Here is a 21,787-nt window from a genome sequence, read left to right as displayed (position 1 = left end):
ATCTGGTGAAGTGCCACTAAAGGTGACTTGAGGGTTCTACCCCTACTTCATCACGGCATAAAAATTTTTGCGATTCAGTTTAATTTTAGATGTCTTTGGTTCAATTGTATTTTGTTGTTGTTTTGAACTTGTTTTAAATTTGCTCTAAAATACAGACTTTCTATTTTTTAGTTTTTCGCATATAGCGGACGAACCGTGCGTCCTAGTGAAAATCTGATGAGAGTGATCTCAAAGAGAATTAAATTCTCTACAATTTTGTTAATATGCAATTTTTCTAGGATGCTCCGTTTGTGATCTACGCCTCTGGAAAGTTTAGCCTCTTCTGACTTCCCCCAATTGGGGTAAGTCAGAACAGTTTATATTTTATTCCACTGAGCGAAAGCTACTGTGTCAATCGCGCTCAAATTTTCACCATAGGTTAAGAACCCTTATGGGAACCTACATAATAAATTTGATACATATTGGTTCATTAGAAGGGGAGTAACAGCAGGTCAAAGTTGAAATTGCGAAAAATCATTCTGACTTGCCCCGGTGCACCTTAAATAGTGGTGTAGGTTGGATAGAAGCTCAGTATTTGCCAACCCCTGGAACATCACATTAGGTTAGCAGAATTGTGGATTGTTAGGTTAGGTTAAAAACTATGAGCTCAGTTCACCTAAGTTAGGTTAACCTCACCCTGAACACAAAATTTCCCACCAGCCTGCCGTGGGACATGGGCACTTTGGGACTGGGGCCCGAGCACACCAACTTCCCACCGTGGGAAACATCAGGCTCGGCTTGGGCTGTTCCATAGTGATGTTAGGTTAAGAACTAAGAGCTCAGTTCACCTACACGGGCGCTTTAGCACACAGGTCCGAGCACACCAAACTTCCCACCACGGGAAACATCAGGCTCGGCTCGGGCCATGTTAGGTTAAAAACACAGAGCTCAATTCACCTACGTTAGGTTAGGTTCCATAACATTCGGGATTCACTCTAGCACATACACTCGCAAAGTCGTTCGCAAAGTGATTCACTTCAAAGTCGTTCACCAAGTGATTCACTTTGACCATTTTGAACGATTCGAGTTAAGGACGGGCAAAATGACTCTTTTGCTCGGAACTGTGCTATAGTGACCCGAATACTACTGGTATCCTTTTTAGGGCCTTGCTCCGGGAGCCGGAGCAAGAGGTACTTGAAATTTTTCAACTGGAGCCGGGGGTGGAGAGGACGAGGTACTCATAAAAAATCTCCGGAGCTGGAGCCGGAGCCGGAGGTATTTTGTTTTCAAATTTGGGAGCCGGAGCTGGAGGTGGTGGCTAGTGTTGGGCAAATTCGCGAATATTCTTTTTTTGCTTGCGCATGCGCAAGAATATGCGCATATTCTTGCGCATATTCCGCAGATTCTTTTCAAAAAATTAGAAAATTAATGCTTAATTTAGAGATAATAGGGAAAAGGTTTTGGTAACTTTCAAATTATGAAGGAAAATTGGAAATTTATAAAGAAAAGTAGTTGTAAAACTTGTAAATTGTGGAAAATTGTAGAAAAATCTTTAAATTTTTTGAAAAAAGTCCTGATTTTCATTTTTTTCAGAGAATATTCTCCAAGCGTTTGAGAATATTCGCGAATATTCGCGAATATTCTCAGATTATGCGCATTGAGAATATTCTCAGGCCAACACTAGTGGTGGCACTGACACCCCCCCACTCCACGATCCCTGGTGAAGATAATTAAAAATTCAATCGAAGTCTATGTAACCAACATATTTTTAGTAGTGAGTAGTAAGAGAAGTACCACAATACAATAATATTAAGAGACAAATGCTAAAACGCACATACACAGAGATGAAATTTATTTTAAAAAAATTAAAACAAAAAAAACGTACGTAAAACACACAAACACCACATCTACACACACACAAGACAGGACACCACATCCACACACACGTCACACTCGAAAAAACGACTAAGTCAAGAAAAAAAAATTCCGCCCCAGCCTGCCATTTATAACAAAACAGACGCTCGTTGTCAGTGTAGCCACTTGAAGTCAATTTTTCGACATCCATGTGTATGTTGTCTATGTTATTTACTTGTCTTATCTTGTTTTCAAAGAGATAAGTGATGAAAATTCTTCTCATTGAAAATAGAAGTTGAAATTTAATAAATACGTGTTTTCATTTCATATTTTTAGTAAAATAAGTTTCTTTATCATGTCAGAGGTACTCGAACAACTCCGCCGTGAGTTACAAACTGAACGAGCACAGAATACTCAGTTGGCCAACGACAAAACCATCCTCCAAGAACAGCTGGTAAGTGAATCTACCCTTGTTTTGTTTCCTTGTGTAAAGTGAAATGGTGCAAAGATACTGGCCCATTTTTCACATAGGTAGGTACAGATCCAGCACAACCGATTTAAACGACTCCAAACGCCAAATTAATACTAGAATCGTTTTCTTGTTTTAGAATATGTGCAAAGAATCCTTGAAATCAGTCCGTGCAATCCAGCAGTTTCGAGCGTTGATCGAATCCCTTGAGTATCAGTTTACCGCCCTCGCTCCGGAGTTTATAAATCAAAACATACTTAATCAAAATCCACAAGACAAGTTTACTAGCAGAGTGGAGAAATGGAAGTGGATCCTAGAATTTTCCCCCGATCCTCGCGCGAAAAAGATTAGTCATGAACTTAGAGCTTTTGATGCCGTGGATAGCTTTTGTGAATGGATATCGTCGCTGTGTATAATAAACTGCCCAAAAGCGATCCATTTACCTGGGGCAAAGGCACTAGCGCCTCACGAAGTGTACGAAGAACTCGTCAACAATGAAATTGCCCTAGATGAGTGGAGTAAATGTGCGATGCGAATAATATTGTGCGATATCAACGATATGCCATTTCCGACCGCTGATTCATTAAACACTGCTTCTTCGAATTCCGAATCCATGAACATCTAATTTTACCAATTTTATTTGTAAATTACGTACATACTGTATATAGACACTATAGTGAGTGTGTTATATGAAATTTTTATCATTAAAAGTAGTCTAGATTTACATTGCGTTTGTTATTCTCATCAGTCATCATATTAATCAATCTCCTTTCAAATCCCTTAACTAATAGTCCGGCATATGACAATAGGAGTAATTGCACCCCCCCCCCCACGCCGATCCTCCGGGACAACTTTTTTCTTAAAGGGGGCATCCTAAGGAACATTTCAAAGCAAACTTGCCAAAAAAAAGTTGGCCTTACTTACAAAATGGCGGCCATTTTGATTGACAGGTCAGCCGAAATCGCAGATTTTGCGTTTTAACATAGGACTTGCACGAACTTTTTCAAACTTTACAAAGGTAGATCGAAAGATCATGCAAAAATTTATCACCTGTCAAAATTTCAAGTGCTAAAGTGCGTTTTTCGATTTTTGGTGAATTTTTGAAAATCCAATTTAGGCCAAAAATGAGGGAAAAATCAAAATTTTACCAAATTGACCAAGAAAGCTGAAATTTGGGATATACCCTATTTTCGACATGCCAAATCGATTGAAAACAGTTTCAACCCGTTTTGAGCAGTTCTGGAGCCTCCAGCAGATTTTTGAAACTTGAAATTCTCACAAAATTCCATCAAATTGGAGTTGTAAAGCTAAAATTTTTTCTGCAAACTAATTTCAATACGCTACGAAGTACTGCAGGTGAATTTCAAGTCGTTTTTGAGCCTCCAGCGACTTTTTGAAAATTCCTGAAGCCTCCAGCAGATTTTTGAAACTTTAAAGGAGGGGTATCGATAAGGCCATTTTTTGGCCCCAGACGGTTATCGACTGAACCACTCTTAAATTGTTGTAATAAATGCCCCAAATACGAATCCGTGGTTAGTTGACCCAAAATGACCATTTTTTGGGCTCCAGGGGTTCCCAAAGTTGCGAATAAAAAAAGAATTTTTGGAACCACTGAGTATTATTTTTAAAAACTTTTTTGGCGTAAAATATCTGCTTGAACCCGTTAAACATGATACGGGAAAATTTTTCCATTTTCGACCCTCGGGGGCAGAAATTTGGGGGGTTTTGATTTTTGGAAAATTTTGGAACCACCATTTTGAACCCACCCCTTTGAACCCCGCTAAAAAGCTTTTTACAGTTCATTATTATTTGAAAGACCTCCATCCTACCAAATTTTCAGCTCAATAAAAATTTTCGCTGGTACTCAAAAATCCAATTTTCCAATTTTTTGTAATTTGGATTTTTTGGGAACCCCTGGATAGCTGGAAACCTGCAATTTGCGCCAAACGTAACGTTTTGAAGTATATTCAATTAACCAGATGAAAAAGTTTAATTAAGCTCCGTGTACATTTGTAATTTTGAACCCTTTTTTCAGAGTCCTCCATTTTAGGAACCCCTGAAAAAGACGATTATGCATATTTTTTCAAATAAATTGAAGAATTTACATTTGGAACACACTAGCAAGAGCTCGATAATTTTTCACTCGATTTTACCAATAACTTTCAAAATTGAGCTTTTTTGGGCCAAATTCTGAGATTTTACTTCGTTGAAATCATGAAAACGTGATTTTAACGTTTGTTCGAAGAGTAAAATCTCAGAATTTGGCCCAAAAAAGCTCAATTTTGAAAGTTATTGGTAAAATCGAGTGAAAAATTATCGAGCTCTTGCTAGTGTGTTCCAAATGTAAATTCTTCAATTTATTTGAAAAAATATGCATAACCGCTTTTTTCAGGGGTGCCCAAAGTGGGGGGCTCTAAAAAAGGGTTCAAAATTATGAATATACAGGAAGCTTAATTAAACTTTTTCACATAGGTAATTGAATATATGCCTCAAAACGTTACGTTTGGCGCAAATCGCAGGTTTCCAGCTATCCAGGGGTTCCCAAAAAATCCAAATTACAAAAAATTGGAAAATTGGATTTTTGAGTACCAGCGAAAATTTTTATTGAGCTGAAAATTTGGTAGGTTGGAGGTCTTTCAGATACTAATAAACTGTAAGCAGCTTTTTAGGGGGGTTCAAAGGGGTAGGTTCAAAATGGTGGTTCCAAAATTTTCCAAAAATTAAAACCCCCCAATTTCTGCCCCCGAGGGTCGAAAATGGAAAAAATGTCTCGTATAATGTTTAACGGGTTCAAACAGATATTTTACGCCAAAAAAGTTTTTGAAAATAATACTCAGTGGTTCCAAAAATTATTTTTTTATTCGCAACTTTGGGAACCCCTGGAGCCCAAAAAATGGTCATTTTGGGTCAACTAACCACGGATTCGTATTTGGGGCATTTATTACAACAATTTAAGAGTGGTTCAGTCGATAACCGTCTGGGGCCAAAAAATGGCCTTATCGATACCCCTCCTTTGCACAAAATTTCATCAAATGAAGATGGAAAGCTGAAATTCACTCTACACTCCAATTTTAACACCCTCTGAAGACGACTTCAGGTGGGTTCAAGTCATTTGAGGGCCTCCAGCGACTTTTTTGAAAATTACTGGAGCCTCCAGTAGATTTTTGAAACTTGAAATTTCCCAAAATTTCATCAAACTGAGATGGAGAGTCGAAATTCATTCTGCAAACTAATTTCAATACACTACGAAGTTGACTGCTGGTGGATTTCAGGTCGTTTTGGAGCCTCCAGCGACTTTTTGAAAGGTTATATGACGTTTTTTTGGAAAATTGAAATTTCCTAAAAGTAGTTGGAAGCTTCAAAACCATTTGAAACCATCATGTAGTCTGCGAAGTAAATTTCAGCTTTTCATCTCCCTTTGATAAAATTTTGTGAAAATTTAAAGTTTCAAAAATCTGCTGGAGGCTCCAGAAACTTTCAAAAAGTCGCTGGAGGCTCCAAAACGACTTTAAATTCACCTGCAGTACTTCGTAGCGTATTGAATTTAGTTTTTAGAATAAATTTCGGCTTTACAACACCAATTTGATGGAATTTTGTGGGAATTTGGAGTTTCAAAAATCTGCTGGAGGCTCCAGAACTGCTCAAAACGGGTTGAAACCGTTTCCAATCGATTTGGCATGTCGAAAATAGGGTATATCCCAAATACCAGCTTTCTTGGTCAATTTGGTAAAATTTTGATTTTTCCCCTCATTTTTGGCCTAAATTGGATTTTCAGAAATTCACCAAAAATCGAAAAACGCACTTCATCACTTAAAATTTTGACATGTGATAAATTTTTGCATGATCTTTCCATCTACGTTTGTAAGGTTTGAACAATTTCGTGCAAGTCCTATGTTGAAACGCAAAATCTGCGATTTCGGCTGACCTGTCAATCAAAATGGCCGCCATTTTGCAAGTGAGGCCAACTTTTTTTGGGCAAGTTTGCTTTAAAATGTTCCTTAGGATGTCCCCTTTAAGAAAAAAGTTGTCCCGGAGGATCGGCGGGGAAGTGGAGGTGCAATTACTCCTATTGTCATATGCCGGACTATTAGTTATACATATAATCGATCATAATTAGAATTTAAAAAAAAAACTGACTTCTCAATCTCAATCAATAATCAACCACGATTGAAAATTGAACCCTAATAATCGATTTACTTTCGACTTTTCGTTGCGTTTTAATCGATCATGATCGGAATCAAAAAAATTGAAATCTGCTTCAGCCTCAAAAATTAACTTCTCGATTAAAAATCGATCATGATTGAAAATCGATTGCTAAAAATCGATTTATTATCGACTTCTGGATCTCATATGATCGATCATGCTGCTGCTGTTGGCCTCAAAAATTGACAATCGAAAATCACATAATCGAATCTTGAAATCGATTTATTCGAAATTTTTCGATATCCTAGTTATATCATCGATCATAATTAGAATTTTAAAACTTGATTTCTCATTCTCAATCAATAATCAATCACGATCGAAAATTGAACCCTAATAATCGATTTAGGTATGTACTTCAGACTTTTCATTGAATAATCGATCATGATCGGAATCAAAGAAATTGAAATCTGCTTCAGCCTCAAAAATTTACTTCTCGATTAAAAATCGATCATGATTGAAAATCGATTTACTATCGACTTCTGGATCTCATATGAATGATCAATCATGCTGTTCTGAATATAAAAAAAAAATCACCGTCAACATAAAAATCGATAATCGAAAATCAAACAATCGAATCCTAAAATCGATGTATTCAGATTTTTTTATCACATAACATCGATCATGATCGAACTGAAAAGTTCACCTCAGGAATGAATCTTCTGATCAAAAATCGATAATGATCGGAAATCAACCTCGAACCCCCAAAAATCGATACATTTACGATTTTTCGATCTCATACAATCGATCATGTTAAAAATGAAAAATCCATTTCAATCTTACAATTTATTAACTTCTCGATCCGAAATCCATCACAATCAAACCTCCAGCTTTAATAATTAATCACGATTGAAAATCGAACAATCGAATCTTGAAATCATAGGATCGATCTTTTTCAACCAAGATCGTGACTTTCATCTCAGAATAAAGACTTGTTGATCAAAAAAATAAATGACAATTGAAAATTGTACCTCAAAAATCGACTCATTTGCGATTTTTTGAATCTGATGTGATGGAACTGATGGACCATGTTCCAAATGAAAAAATTATTCTTCTCGAACTAAAGACCTCTTGATCAAAATTCAAAAACCGATCATGACCTCAAATGGAATTATCCAACCTTGAAATCCATTCACCTGCGATTTTCTGATCTTACGAGTTAGAAGAGAAATGACCTTTCAGAAAAGGAAATCTGTTGAAAAAATGGAACACCAGCTCATTTTTTTTCCAAAATAAATATCAGATTGAAATTCTCTATCCACTTCAACGTATTACTCATAAAATCCCTCACAATCGTATACCTAAATAATCTACTCCTTTCCCCTTCCAACAACGAAATAAAACAACACCTTGGTAAATTTTTCAATACAACCTTTATTTATTTATAATGATACGATATAATATTAATGAAATGCTGCGCAGAATACCTATATATTGCACAGTTTTTTTTTTGTTAAAACTAGTCGTTAACATTTTGTCATTTTTTTAAACAAAATAAAACACAGATCATGAGACTTAGATAAAAACGCTCAAAAAATAACTATTAATACTAAACATAATACATAAACTAATCAATTTAAGTGAATTACATTTAAACGTTACGATAATTACTAGCAGGAATAAAACACTTTAAAACGAAACTTAAAATTTCCAAGAAGACTTTCCTAATACACGAATATATTGTCCCCTTACATCGAAGAAGAAAGAGAAAAAGGAAAAAAAAAACAAACAAAAGTAACTCATCTCGACGAGACACAAAAAGAGAGAAAAAAAAATAATAAACGAAAGCTAATTTACAACAGTATATAGGTTTCACTTAGGTACATAAAACTTGTTTTTTCTTTATAAATTATAAGGATACACTGAAAATACTGCCTACTAACGCAAAAAAAAAGAGAAAAAAAAATACAAATAAAAACACCATCACCACGTAAAATATCAACTATTTTTTCCTTATTTAAAAATAACGATTTCTCGCAATAGCGCGTATTTTTTTGTATTTTGTTATTTTTTTCAAAATCATTACACGAACAATTTATCGCGTAATTTTTTTTTTTCAATTTCTTTAACAAAACATCACAATTATTTTTATACTTAGAAACTAATTAATTCAACCAATAGAAGACACAGAGAAAGAGAGAGAGAGGCAAATCAGGGGATATAGCACACTCGATTTATCATCTCAAAAAAATCAATTCGTTATTCATTGTGCTTTAAAACGAATAATTAAAAAAAAAAAGAAAAAAAAACAAACGAAAAAAAAAAGGAACTTCACAAGTACAGCGCAAGTGAATGGAAAAAAATGGCACATGTTTTTCAAAAGTGGACCACTTAATTCGTTCGAGAAAATTTTTTTTCTTCTAATCCCTGATGACTTTGAAAGAAAAAAAAAAAAAAAAAAAAAAAAAAAGGACGACAAAATTTCGCATCTTTTTTAAAAATTAATACAATAACAAGAACAAGGAAAAAAAATCACTTATTTTTCAAAAACAAAAATGAAAAAGAAAAAAAATTAACAGAGGGCAGTTTAAAAAAACGTGATAGGAAAGTAACACAGTCCCAGTGATAACTGTTTCATCCTGGTTGAATTATTAACCTATTTACATTAATTCTAAGGAGAAAAGAAAAAAAAAAAACTTTTAACAAAAATGTGATATTATTCGATAAATTAACCACGTTCAATGTATAATTGACACAAAAAGTAAACAAATACATAGCGTTTTGACAATACATAAAAATGCAACACTGACTACATAATGATAATTAGACCAAACCGAAAAAAAAGGAACATAATTCGAAAAATGCACTGTTCAGCTTACAAATTAATAAAATTTTAATTATTCTTCGTCTCTCGAAGAACGAGGAGAAAAAAAAAACAAAAACAAAACGAGTACACTTAATTCAGCGCGCGCACTACTGTAACATTTCTCAAAAGACTCGACTAGAGGATACGAAAATACAAAAACAATCAGGGTGCGGGGGTCTCACATATTGGCAAAATTTCACTAAGGAGATTAGCACTTTCGAATATTTCATCGTTAAGAAAAAAAAAAAAAAAAAACACAAAATGGAACAAAAATATCAAAGAGGTAACGTGAAAATCGTTGCGATCGTCTCACCTCAAAAAAAAAATTTCAACTCAACGAGCACGGAAAATTGCAAAAGGGTTATCGGTTCCGCGACAGAAGTTGGTAACGAGCGGAGGACCAATCGAGTGAGGCAAATATGAGCGAGAATCGAGTTAGAACCGGTTTGACGCGCATGCGCACAAAAAACCTCAACTTACGCGACTGCGCATGCGTCAGATGGTACATGCGCGCGCAGATGCATAAATACCAGTCAAGCGGCGCGTATGACGTCAGCTCGCACGTACTGCGCATGCGTTCTCTAAGCACATGCGCACATACTCGACTTTCTCTTCGACTGCGCGCGCATCCTGCGCAGTACGATGCGCAGTACACGATTTCGAGGTAAAAATGGGCGGTACTAGTGTTAAACGGATCGATATCGGGGTTAAACTCCAACCAGTTTGGTTCGAGTCATCTCATAACTCAGCTAGAGCCAAAACCAGTTTATCGTATCGTCGTGTCGCGTTACTGTCGCACAAAATTTTTTTTCAAAAAACTTCCTATGATGAACAAAAGCTGCCCTACTAAAATCCAGAAAAAAAACCACTCAAATTTAACGTCTTATACCATCAGATGAGAATACAAAATTAAGGAGGCGGAGGAGGGGGGGATGAAAACAAGTAACTACCGCTTAAAAATTAACACATACACAGACTTACAGTACGAGACTTTCGAAACACGAAAAAAATTTCTCAATTTAGTAAAAACTGTTCCCTTTGTAATACGAATCGACTGGTTGAATTAATGATGCTTCCTTAAAAACTTAGGATAATTCAGAAAAGAAAAAAAAAAATTCCTTAAATACTATATACACAAATATACGTTTTTTAAATCAATTTGCTTCTTCCAATTAAAGAACTTAAAAGGTAACATTTAGGATACGAGAGAACAAATAGACTTATTAGTTCCACTCAGGGTTGCCACTACTGACAAAACAAAACAACAAAATGGTAATTTCACGTTAAATATTGCAAAGTGACTAACTTAGGAAACCGATAATAAAAGATTACACAATACACGTTTCATCATCGCTCGGGAGTACGCAAATTTTTTTTTATTTTTACATTTTTTTTTCGCTCAATAATTAAAATTGTCTAAAACAAATAACACATTTGATTTACGAGAAAAAAAAAAAGAATAGATCACTTTTGATTCAGGCAGTCTTTGGAATAGGCATTCTTTGGTTCTTTTTTTTTGTGAAAATATATCTTTTTTAAAATTTTTTTTTATTATGCAAGGAAAAGTATAATATGTAAAAATTTATACAAAACTTGTAATTTTTTTTTTCATTTAGAACAACTTTTTCCACTTTACAGTATAATTAGGTATTATCTACTCAATATAATATTATATAAGACAAAAAGTAACAACTTATCACATATTCTTTTTTGTATTCTTTTACCTAAATACCTAGTACAAGTAACATGAAGAGAGATTCCATTCTTTATTATTCTTTCTTTCCGCGTTGCGTTGGTTTGTTTTCATCGATAATTAAATTTTTTTTTTTATTTAATGGTAAAACTCATTATCACATCCGGGTAAACCGATCTACGAGTATTTGACTAATTAAAATGAACCAACAAACGAACATAAGGCGAAAATAAAAAAACACTTACACAATCATGATAAACGTGCGTAGTCATCTTAATAAAAAAAAAGACCCCATCACTCTATTCTTTCTAGTTCAAAAATCAATCAACCCATCCAAAAAGAACGACTCTTATCCAAAAACCTAAGAAAAAACCACCGGTAACTAACGCGGGTCATTCAACTTGAACATGAGAAGTGGTGTGAAATCGTCGTTAAGTAAGATTTACAGGTAAAAAAAAAAATTACAAGATAAAATATAACCGGATCGTAGCTTTGAAGATTGTCTACTACAGATGATAACCTGCTTGGTCCTTGTGTGATTTATTTTTTTTTGCGCGAGAGCCGGAAATAGGTACGTATATATAAAGAGGGTAGGTAGTGCACTTTACGAAAACACGACGAGGAAAACAAAAAAAAAACAAATTAATTAGCTCTTGATATTATTTTCAAAAAAAAACAAAAAAAAAAAAATTAAAAATTGGAAAAAAAAATAAACCGAAAAAGAAGTAATGTTAACATAAAAGGGTACAATATTATATAAATTTATTATTTTGTACATAACTGTCTTAATACGGTTACAATACATTATAAGGCACAATGTTTTAAAGATGCATATTTTACTCAACATTGAAAAATACACATCGATAACCGAACACATGTTTCGCTATATTAAGAGACACACAAAAAAAGGCCATAAAAATAACAGACTTGGATTTTTTCTTTAGTAAATATTTAATAATCGTATTATGAGAAAAATAGAAATCAAAAACAAAATATTTGTATGTGCGCGCCCACCACGCACGTTACCATCATACAGACGCCATGTCCGCGCACAAGATGCGCACGCATGCACCATTTTGGGTAGTCGCGCATGCGTCCCAGAGTGATGCGCGCGCATCATTACGCGCATGCGCACAGCGCCGTTCACCAGCACACGTTATTGGAAAGTACATTACACATATTATTTTTTTTACTAGGAAGACCACGACAAGTATACAATATGAGACATACAAACGATCACATTCGGCAGACGGTAAATGAAACCCAATTTTTCACGTTTTTCGCCATAATATTGTAAAATGGAAAGGAAGAGGGTGTGGTATTTTTTACATTTTCAAACAGCGTGTTCTAGTCAATTTTGTACCACTTTTACGCCTTTGATATTATACTCCGGTACAAAAATGATCCAAAGAACACACAGAATAATTATATATTTTCCTCGCGTTTTTAAAAACATTACCATTATTAATTGTAGCAACCTCAGAATACCTGTCCGGGTTTTATTTCAACAACAGAGAAAAAGATATGAAAAAAGTGGTAAAAACTTGGACTCAATAATGATATGTATACAACCAGCATTAGCGACCTTTTTCAAATTCAAAAACCACCTAGCGACCTCATTTTAGACTACAAAATAAAAGAGAGAAAAAACTAAAAATAAATTCATCACAATAATCCTTAAAACGATAATAATTGCAAATGTAATCATAATGTAAAAGTAAAAAGGGAACCCACGACCAATAGCAAAACACGGTAATGCTGACAAAACCAGAGTAAAATGGTAGGAATAGAAGGAAAGTTTTAAAATCGATCAATATGAGACTGACTTAAGTACCAAAATAGATGAAGGGTTGCTCAGGATTGAAGATACACTCTCAAAATATGGCTCTGATGATGCGCAATGTGGAGAAGTTTGATAAAAATGTGATCAGAATGGGAAATTTTCAATTCAGAATATAAGTAACAAATTTTGTTCAAAAAAAATAAAAAAATTTGGAAACATGAAAAAAATTTTTTTTTTTGGCTCTGATGATGCACAAAGGGGAGAAGTTTGGTAAAAATGTGATCAGAATGGAAAATTTTCAGTTCAGAATATAAGTAACAAATCTTCAAAAAAAAAAAAAAAAAAAAAAAAAAAAAAAAAAAAAAAAAAAAAAAAATTGGAAAAGATGAAAAAAAATTTTAAAAATGCAATTTTGGTCAAAAACAGAATTTTTAGCATCAAGAAAATTATGGAAAAATGAAAAAAATGCTAGTTCAGAAAAATTTGGAAAATGACCTGGCAAGTATTTTCAAACAATAATTTTCATAGAAAACACTTGAAATAAAAGCACCGATTTTTGGGCCATTTGAATTTTTAGGCAATTTATGCTAAAAGCAAGAATTTTGGATTTTTTTTCCTTACATAAACTTTTTTTTTACAATTTTGAACCAAATTGTGAATTTTTCTGCAATTCTGGATAGACTCCAAATTTTTTACCAGATTTTTGGAAATTTTTACTAAAGAAATATTTGTCTAAAACTTTGAAGTAAAATTTTTCAGAAAAAAAAAAAATAATAGAATGCAATGTTGGTAAAAAACAGAATTTTTTGCTTAAAAAAATGATGGAAAAATGAAAAAAAAAGTTCAGAAAAATTTGGAAAATGACCAAAAAAAATTTCTTTCAACTTTGGTGAAAAAAAAATTAACAAGTATTTTCAAACAATTTTCATAGAAAACACTGAAATAAAAAAATGATAATAATAAAAAAACTAGTTCAATTTCAACTTAGACAAATTCAGATAAAAAAGCACCAATTTTTGGGGCATGGATTTTTTTTTACATAAAACTCAGTTTTTTTTAATTTTGAAGCAAAATGTGAATTTTTCTGCAATTTTGGAAAGACTCCCAAAATTTATACCAGATTTTTGGAAATTATTACTGAAAAGATATTTTTTTAAAACTTTGAAGTAAAAACATCAAATTTTTTGCTATTTTGACCAAACTCCCAACACTTAAGCAATTCAAGAAAAAAAAACAAAATTTTCAGCTATTGGGGGGGGGGGGGGCAGAATTTATAATTAAAAATGCAAGTTTTTTTTTGCAATTTTGGCCAAAATAAGGATTTTTAGGCAGTTTAGTTTTTAGCAAACTTTTTGATCATTTCAACAAAAAAATTGTTATTTTTAATTCAGGAAATGACATTAATTTCTCAGCAATTCTTACAAAAAAATTGTTTGACCAAAAAGTCAATTTTAGGCCAATTTATGCACCAAAAAGCACAATTTTTTGGTAATTTGTAAAAAATTTAAAAAATACATTCTTTTCAATTCAATTAAAAATGTGAAATTTTTTGCACAGAATTTTGGTTATTTTCACAGAATTCTTTTTTTTAAATTTTAGACAAAAATGTAAAATTTTTGCAACATTAGTAAAAAAATGCATTTTTTTTCGCAATTTTTGACAAAAATTATATTTTTAGTCAATTTTGGCAAAACTGGGAATTTTTAGGAAATCATTTTCAATTTATGCAAAAATCTTAGTTGAGGCAGAAATGAAATTTTTTTCGCAATTTTTAAACAAAAATACAGATTTTTTTGCAATAAAGCAAGATCTCCCGCAATCCACATCATCACACCACATTCGAAATACTCCGCAACCCAATTATACAAAACCCTCCACTCCGATGAAAATAACAATTTTCCACCTTCGACAGAAAAAACTACAGATATAGAATTTGTGCATTTATCTCCACTTGTTTTCATTCGTAAAATAAAAATAAAATTAAAAATACAAAATCACAGCATTAAACCTCCGAGTTTCGAAAACCCTCGAAGACTATACATTTGATCAACTTCGCAACGACCAATCGTACGTTGTACCAAAGATCACGGCGCCATCAACATCCACTTCTCACTAGTCAAAAATCGTAATTTACCTAAACCGATCCGAATAAGCTCGGTTAAGGATCGCACCGTGACTCGTTTTTTTCCCCTACGACTGAATCTCGAGGCGAAAGCTTATCTGGCATATTTTTTTTTCTTCTTTAAAGCATTCAGCATCCTTTTCGAGCGACGATAGAGAACAAAAATTAGCTACTAGGACTAAACTGGTAACAAGGACACTACTCGACACACATACATATGTGAAAAATCTCATACTCGTCTAATTCTGAATGAGAATTTCGTTGCGAAGTTATCAAACGCATAGATAATAAGGTCGCGCAGGTATTGGTTTCGAATCTTGTATCATTTTCAGGTCGCTAATTACTCGTCTACTACACTTTCTTCGCCACACACACGCACACACAAGTACACAGAAAGTCATTTTTACCACTAAATCCATCGATCCAATTCACCTATTATTGATGAGAGGTAGGGGTTCAAGGGGATGAGAGGGAGGGGGGAGGGGTAATTTTGCGTATTTGTCGAGATATACGTAAGTAATTTTATAGATTATTTTTTTTTTTTTTTTAGAAAAAACAAAAATAAGACAGATGCGGCAGGGCTATAACTTAAAATATTTAAACCTTAACCGATAAATTTGTACATTATATAAGGATAAAAATAACACTTTACCAATAATAATAATAAAACATAAAAACGTGACATTTTTTTAGCTGAAAGTATGTAAGATGGAAGCGTAATCGATAATAATACACCTTAAAAAAGAAAGAAAAAAAAATTATCCTCCGTAACAAAAGAAGAACGAACAAAAAAATAATAAAACAGGAAAAAAATAAACCTAAAATAAAAACGTCTCAAGACTCGATCATTTTTTTCACTCCAGTGTAGGTACGATGAATAAAAATTTATTTTTTTCCAAAATACCGAGACTTCTGGTTCAATTTCGGGGAATTTAATATAGAAAAAAAAAAGTAGGTATGGATCTCGTAATACAGCCATTTTGTTGCGTTCACTTTCGAAGTCTCAAATTTTTACCCAAGCAATTTTCAATTTCCCTTTATAACATAAAAAAAAAAAAAAATACGGAATTCTTGTCAAGGAAAAAAAAACACACAAACATGCACACACACTGCTATTACATTGAGCAAACGAAATATATCATATTTTTTCGCGGATTTTAGATTATTTTTTTTCAATTTTAATTTATACCATATAAAAATACACAATTTGAGAAAATACACGCAGAGTATCATTGTAATATGTAAATTTACCTTATGGTGAATTACACGGAGGACCATGGTTCGCCTCGTGTAATTGTAAAATCATGTAAAGAGATGCGTTACTCGCCGGAAGAAAGAGATTATAAATTTTGGTAACAAAATGCTCAAGGCTTTTTACCATTACACAATTTTTTTTTAAAGAAAAAAAAAAACAATTGGACTAGTAAATTTGCAACATTAGATAACCCTTTTTTTAAAGGGGGACAAGTTAGTTTAAAATTTCCACTACTAAGAACATGAAAAAAAAAAAAACGAAAACTCGTCATCTCTCTCGAAAGAAAATAAAAATAAAAAATAAAAAGCTACATAATCAGACTATTTAGCGCGCGTATGTTTTCAACAAAATGAAACAGGGAAAGAAAGAAAGGGGAAAAATACAGATACAAAAGAAAATATCACAATCCGCCAAACACACACACAGAAAAAAAAAATTGATGAAATTTGTTACCAAAATACCTTGTGGAAAAAATTAATTAAAATCCCAATGTACTAATAGACCTGCATTATTTTAAAATATCATCGTTATTATATTATTATATATTATTATTAACCTTAGTAAACATTGTGTGTACATCTTAAAAAACTAACACAGTATTAAATTTGCACAAAAACGAGATCAGTAAAGTGATTATCAAAGTGGCAAACACGACTGAATATATAGTAATAATTTAGGTAAGATCAGGCGGGGAGAGACAAGGAGCACGAGCAGAGAAGGAGGGATCACGAGCAAACAAATGCAGTCCACAGATCAACATGGATCAATATTAAATCATCGTATACAAGCGAAAGAATATAGGAAAAAAAAATAATTTTTTAAAAATAAATTGAAAGCTACGTAATCGAAAATATCAGCTGATCTGACACGAACAGGATATGACAGAAGAGAGGTATGAACAGGATATGAGTGAATTGAGCAGTAACCGAAGAAAAAAAAACACACAAACTGCGGAAAACCACAACGAGATCTTCTCGATTACAAAAAAAAAAAATAATAAAGAGAAAGAAGAGAAAAAAAAATGGAATACAGAACGAAATTGAACAGGATAATAGAGCAAATCGATCGGTGTTGGTAATTTGGTGAGAAAGAATACGTTTCAGGATTCGCAAAAAAAATATAAATGTTTCCAGTGGGTAGTAAAATTTGCCAATGAATACACACACGTAACTAGATATTATTAAGTAACACATATTACACATAGTATAGTATTGCATCTATCAAAATAAACCATAATATACTCTAGACGAATATTAATACTAAGCCGAGGAATGGGTATACACAGTACAGTTCTGTTAAGAAAAACGACAAGATAAAATAGTATATAGAGAGATAGAGAGAGAGAAACCGAGTAATAATACCGAAACGATGACCTCAAAAAAGCTCAAAAATGTAAAGAAGACGGCGAAAATTGGACAAATTACTCGCGACGAGACACTTTGCAGCTTCTTATAATCGTTATTTTCACCCTTCGTTTAAACGTACGATTCTACCGGAGTAATTCGCTCTTTAATAGCTCAAGCAGGCTACTTGAAAGTATAATAATAGGTACATTTTAAAATTGGTAACCAAATTTAATACTGTGGAACGTGTCTCGGTGGTACGCGAACGTAATTGCCCCTTTTGTCACCGTCGTCGTTCGCATTTCAAAGCATGCTGGAGCCAGAGGTAGCGAAAGAAAACCCAGAAAAAAAATTCAAAACGTAGCCTCATTTATTTGGTTTTTGCCAAAAATTTAGGTTTTCTGCCAAAACTCGCCAAAATGCATTTTTTTTCAAATTGCACTTTTTCTGCCAAAATTATTTTTTTTTTCGAATTGCACTTTTTCAGCCAAAATGCATTTTTTTAAATTGCACTTTTCTGCTAAATGTTTTTCTCAAATTGCACATTTTCTGCCAAAATGCATTTTTTTCAAATTGCACTTTTTCTGCCAAAATGCATTTTTTTCAAATTGCACTTTTTCTAGTTTTTTCTGCCAAAATTAATTTTTTTCAAATTGCACTTTTCTGCTAAAATGGATTTTTCAAATTGCACTTTTCCTGCCAAAATGCATTTTCTTAAATTGCACTTTTTCTGCCTAAATGCATTTTTTTAAATTGCACTTTTTCTGTCAAAATCAATTTTTTTTTAAATTGCACTTTTTCAGCCAAAATTAATTTTTTTCAAATTGCACTTTTTTTTCTGCCTAAATGCATTTTTTTAAATTGCACTTTTTCTGTCAAAATCAATTTTTTTTTAAATTGCACTTTTTCAGCCAAAATTAATTTTTTTTCAAATTGCACTTTTTCTGCCTAAATGCATTTTTTTAAATTGCACTTTTTCTGTCAAAATCAATTTTTTTTTAAATTGCACTTTTTCAGCCAAAATTAATTTTTTTTCAAATTGCACTTTTTTTTCTGCCAAAATGCATTTTTTTCAAATTGCACTTTTCTGCTAAACGTTTTTTTCAGATTGCACTTTTTCAGCCAAAATGCATTTTTTCAAATTGCACTTTTTCTGCCAAAATGCATTTTCTTGAATCGCACTTTTTCTGCCAAAATCATTTTTTTTTTCAAATTGCATTTTTCAGCCAAAATTAATTTTTTTTCAAATTGCACTTTTTCTGCCAAAATGCATTTTCTTAAACTCACTTTTTCTGCCAAAATCATTTTTTTTCAAATTGCATTTTTTCAGCCAAAATTATTTTTTTTTCAGATTGCACTTTTTCAGCCAAAATGCATTTTTTTCAAATTGCACTTTTCTGCTAAAATGGATTTTTTAAATTGCACTTTTTCTGCCAAAATGCATTTTCTTAAATTGCACTTTTTCTGCCAAAATGCATTTTCTTGAATCGCACTTTTTCTGCCAAAATCATTTTTTTTTCAAATTGCATTTTTCAGCCAAAATTAATTTTTTTTCAAATTGCACTTTTTCTGCCAAAATGCATTTTCTTAAATCGCACTTTTTCTGCCAAAATCATTTTTTTTTCAGATTGCACTTTTTCAGCCAAAATGCATTTTTTTCAAATTGCACTTTTTCTAGTTTTTCTGCCAAAATTGATTTTTTTCAAAATTGCACTTATTCTGCCAAAATTTATTTTTTTTAAATTGCACATTTTTGCCAACTTTTTCTTCAAATTGCACTTTTTCAGCCAAAATGAATTTTTTCAAAATGGCACTTCACAAAATTTCAATTTACATCATTTCCAATAAATGTTTTACTTCATCTTCGGGCCACAAAATCGTCTGCTCGATTGGAGAAAACGACCCCCCTCCCCTTCCCTACCTCATCAACTCATCGTTTCGTTACCAAACACCGGTATCTTGGTACGAAATATCAATATTACTACATTATACATCGATAACACCAATATTATAATATACCATATATAAATACGATTATACCTACTACTTTGTATAGTATATTACCAGGTATGCGAAAGGAAAAATTACTCAAAGAGACCAGACCATCATGTTACATACACAGCGGTGTGACCAACACAAGTGGAACTAACATCAGTGTTGTCACCTCATCGTACACGTAACAAACAATAAGGTACATTAGCTTAGGAGGTAACCATCGGTGCCAAATTAAATCTGAATCCCTAAATAACAACATCGTCGTTATCGAGTTACGTATAAATATTCAATTTCCATTAAAAAATTTCCCACTTCGAACAATGAATACAAAAATCACAATATCGACTAAAAAATTCCACGATATACTTGGCACCGATCGCGAAGAAGAAATTAGATAAAAGAAAAATCACCTTTGGTACAACTTAAATAAATTAATATACCATTAAGATAGATAGATAGAGAGAGAGACAGACAGAGAGAGGAGGAGGAGGAAAAAAAAGAAGAAAAAATTCACCTAAAATTATAACCGTAATAATACAAATGCTTCTCAAAACAGTGTAATGATATGAAGAACAATGAATATAAAGGTATCAAATAAAAAGGTAATTAACAGTGCAATCGTTTCGAAGAAAAAAAAAAGGGAATAAATATTTCGGCCAAATTAAAAAACAAACGAAAAAAAAAAGAAAAATCAACAGACTAGGTAAATCAGAAACAATATTCCCAATTTTAAATTTTTTTAAAAAAAGAAAAAAAAATCAAGAATCAAAAATAAAATAATTAATAATAATCACTATCTTTAAACTTTTCAATCACATTAAATATTGTTAACGATATACAAATATAACCAAATATTAAAAATTAAATTTAATAAAAGCTCTTGACACACACACACAAACGCACACACACGAAAAATTATACAAGGAATAAAATTCTACCCGAAAATTCATCATCATCGATATAGGTATTTTATAGGTATAGGTATTACGCATGTATCTCATTTTTTTTTCCATCTACATAATTGTTATATTTTTTCAAATTCAAAATGGACTAATTTTTTTTTCATATTCATTTTGTTCGTAAAATTTTCGTACAATATTACAAGGCATTTAAAAGTACATACAAATATAATCGAGATGCGTGTGAATTATTGATACACGAGGTAACAAAAGTTAATAATTTGGAGTCATTTCGTACTGTACAATTTTCATCGTCGGTTACCACCAAAACACACAGCAGAGGTAAACGAAAACAAAAAAATCAACAAAGGCTTACGTGATCACCCTTCGCAGTAATGAAAAAAAAAAAGACACATACGCGATGAAACTCCTACTAAGAATTTATTTACTCGTGTTTCTAACGTAAGAAAAGAGGGAAATGCCAAAAAAAAACCAAACAAAAATAAAAATGCGCATGACTAAAACAGAAAGGAAAAAAAAACAATTCGTTATATAAAAATTACCCTTTGAAAAAAAACCATTTCCGACGAGATAATCAAGTTATATACTTATTAAAAGTGATAAAAATCGGCGAACCAAGATACACGTGGGTTTAGGAGAAGGGGGAGGGGCAAAGTACAGTCTCCGACCACTTTACCAAATTGAACATGAATAAACTCGCTTAAAAATCACAAAAAAAAAAAAGAAAGAAAAATACAGCATCATCTTACATAACAACATCTCTTTAATTAACTAGAATAAAATATACTCGCGCGTGAGCGGTTTAAAAAAAAAAAGGAGACAAAAAAAAAACGTAAAGAGGGAGAAAAACACGTAATAAAATTACACAATTATATAAGTAAAAATAATAAATAAATAAATCGTAATTTTATTAAATCGTTCTCCTTCATATAATCTAACGCTATATTTTAATAGACAAGAAAGTTAAAAAATAAAACCTGTTTTCATTTCAATCGCATACTTACTTACTTAAGCCATTCGTTTAAAAAATAAAAAGAAAAAAAAATTTTAAAAAAATGAACAAAACAAAAAAAAAGGAGAAAAAAAACACATAAAAATCAAAATGACGAATCCGCGACTTGGCGCTATAAGTATTTCGGTTGTAACCGGTTCGTTTGCATATCACGTTTCGCAAATTTGGAATGGTGAATCGATAACGGCCACTCTACATATGTGTATCACATACACATTCGTCGTAGCCCCTCAGAACACATAAATATTTCACTAAAGTCTCCGGGGGGGTTCGTTTCGGCGACGTTCCAAAGTCGGCTGGGTCAACCGAGGGGGGGGGGGGGGGGGGAAGGAAGCTAAAAATCAACGTGAAAAATT

At 32.6% G+C, this 21,787-nt stretch overlaps 1 long non-coding RNA gene across 1 annotated transcript; it reads left to right on the top strand.

Moving 5' to 3' along the window:
- Positions 1 to 1,798: 1,798 nt before the first annotated feature.
- LOC135839319 (uncharacterized) lies at positions 1,799 to 3,026 on the top strand. The gene is made up of 2 exons (XR_010557574.1): positions 1,799 to 2,287; positions 2,442 to 3,026. It is a non-coding gene; the product is annotated as an uncharacterized LOC135839319 (long non-coding RNA).
- The last annotated feature ends 18,761 nt before the right edge of the window (positions 3,027 to 21,787 follow it).

Source organism: Planococcus citri, chromosome 1 (assembly GCF_950023065.1).
Source record: "Planococcus citri chromosome 1, ihPlaCitr1.1, whole genome shotgun sequence".
In the NCBI taxonomy this organism is placed as follows: domain Eukaryota; kingdom Metazoa; phylum Arthropoda; class Insecta; order Hemiptera; family Pseudococcidae; genus Planococcus; species Planococcus citri.
Note: the sequence above shows the minus strand (reverse complement) of the source record. Positions and strands in the feature narration are given on the sequence as shown.